Here is a 2,969-nt window from a genome sequence, read left to right as displayed (position 1 = left end):
TTAAGGATTGTGAAGTTTCCTTCAATTATTGATGATCTCTCATATTTGTTGCATGGGCCAACAATTTTATTTTATCTTGTTTGAATTAGTTTAATCACTATTGTGAGTTTTCTCTATTGTGTAGTTATTGTGGATATGTTTGATTTGCTATTGGAATTGAACACATTTATTTGACTTATTATTGGTACTATTTTTTCTTTCTTTCAATATTTATGATCTTTGGTAGTTTAGTGAAACTCTTGCTATTTTTAAATGTTGCCTTCTTTGTTGTGATGTGATTCCTCACCAAGATCAACATAGATAACCTTGGATGAGTGTATATAAGGAATCAAACATTGGGAAAATTTGAGGATAGGGGTAAGTGTTTGTTGTATGGGTAGCTACGATCCACTTGTACATTCTTAGTGATTATTGACAGCTATGTCTTGGAGGCTAATCCCATTAAACAAACAAGGGGGAAGTCATACATAATCGTATGGATCCTCCCTAGTTGTGTGTGGATTCAAGACCATCATTTCATATGGTTCTTGGTTACTTTGTGAGACCATGGCATCCTCTTAGACCAATATGTGAGCCTTGTATTGTTATCTCTGCAATATGGATGAATAAGTGTATGTTAAAATAAATTCTTTGCATGCCATATAGTTGCATATGAGTTGTTCACATCATCAGATCATGATTTAGAATATGTGAATTCTTTTATCCATGTGAAGTCGAATGATTGATTATGAAAATGTGTTATACATTGAAGCATAATCTGTAAGATGTTCTCTTCAAGAAAAAATATTTATGCTTTCATAGTGAAATGTTGACGAAATGGGGTCCTAGTCTAGGAAAGTAAACTACAAACTTATACATTCACCATTTCAAAACATTTTATTGGGGAATAGTCAATTTGGTTCAATTTAATTCCTCTAGGAGAGACCAGCAATATGATTAATTGTTCCATTTTGATGTGATTGGATATGATTAGATATAATTTCATTGAAGATGCAAGAACTAAGTAAAATTATGCAAAATTGACAAGATTAAGCATAAACAGGCAAATAATAAAGCAAAAATCTAACATAGAGGTACATATTTGGAAATAAGACTCTAAAATGAACCTAATCAGTTACCTATAGGGAAAATGAGGTTAGAGATAATCTACCTATATGGATAGTGGTTAAACTCTACCTCTAAGTGGCTCATCTTGAGCATTGTCGGTATATGGGCATTGATGGCATATTATATCTGGTTCTATCATTTTTGTGGGTGCAAAATTAACAAGGCAAAATAGTATTAGTTTGATCATGATCTCATCAAAATGGTTTTGGCTTTGCATTTATGATAGCACATTGATCACACCTTACAAAAGGTTCCAATCTCATACATAGCATCCCAAAGTAATGTCAATAATGATGTAACTTAATGCTTAAACTGGAGTTCTAGGTAGTCATATACCGATCATTTCCAGGATTGATGCTTAAACTGGAGTTCTGGGTAGTCATATACCCATGGCATAGGGTAGGGGTGACCTGCAAACAATGCTAGTTCTAGATGCCTGTTTGCTTGGTGTATAACTTGTCAAAATTAGATCGATTGGCTACAGGTCTACCATAAAGTTTCCAACTTATCACCAGTGAAAATACAAGAACCAAGGCTTAGAATACTCAAAAATGTCTCTCAGAAAGTCTGCAACAAGCAAACTTTTAGTAAGAATTTCTAGACACAATGCTCAGAAATTCACACAATCAGCTACATTAAATACATTCTCTATTAAGTTCAATGTTTTAAGATGAAAAAGAAGAGTTAAATGGTTTTGGTTCGATTTGCAATTTTTGTGAAGCTTTTGCACTGAAGTTTCCATAACCTGATTTTTTTGCCTATGAAGAAAGACCATGTCAGATAATGTCAGCGAAGAACAAAATAAGGAGACAATTGCTAGATTATGGTCTAACTTGAAAATAAAAGGTGATGGGAAATGTTATTGTCCCTGCAAAATTTGTAAGGGCTTAAAGACTATAAGAATTCTAATCAAAATAGCTAAGAAACAGTGTAGGCAGCATGGTCACATTGAAGGCGAACATGATTATCATCCACTGGTAAGTTGTTCATTATATCATTTTAACAATTTATATACATAAGAAATCACTTGATAATGAGATCATGATCATGGTTTATTTATGTTGATCATTTTTATATAGGTCGAGCACCCCAGGGCACATGATATGGACCAACACAACCCGAAGAATATGGTTTTCGAAGTGGAGGAACACGGAGGTGTGAATATCAAAGCTGAAGAAAATGATCCCATGGAAGATGATGATCATGCACCAGAAAACACAATTGAATATGATGGTACAAAGACATTGATCCATGACACATTTAGTACTGGCACAACTAATCATGATGATCAGGATGACCTTGATGTTCATGATTTACCTCTTCTTGAGAAGGCATATGATCCCCTTTACAAAGGCTCCCAAACAACTCTTCTCTCTGTTGTATTGTTGTTGGTGAACTTGAAGGTTCTGAATGGTTTATCCAACATAACAATCTCACGTATGTTAAGGTGTGTCATACATGTCATTACAGTTAATAAATGGTGAATCATGTACCATTAATATTCTTTATATTAACACCTCAAACTTTTTTTTTTGGCTGTAGATTGATAGGTGATTTTTTCTTACCACCATCAAATATTCTACCTCACTCATACCGAGAATTATCTGCCATTATGAAAGATATTGGAATGGAGTATCAAACAATAGATGCTTGTCCCAATGATCATATTATATATCATAAACAACATGAATTTGGAACAGAATACCCTGAATGTCATATCAGTAGATATCGAACAAATCAAATAACAAAAAGGGTGCCTCGCAAGGTTCTTCGTTATATTCCCATTATTCCACATATGCAACGATTATTTAGGTGCACTAGCTTGGCATAGTTTATGGATTACCATGCACGCAATAGAAGTC

Source organism: Cryptomeria japonica, chromosome 5, assembly GCF_030272615.1.
Source record: "Cryptomeria japonica chromosome 5, Sugi_1.0, whole genome shotgun sequence".
Classification (NCBI taxonomy): domain Eukaryota; kingdom Viridiplantae; phylum Streptophyta; class Pinopsida; order Cupressales; family Cupressaceae; genus Cryptomeria; species Cryptomeria japonica.
Note: the sequence above shows the minus strand (reverse complement) of the source record.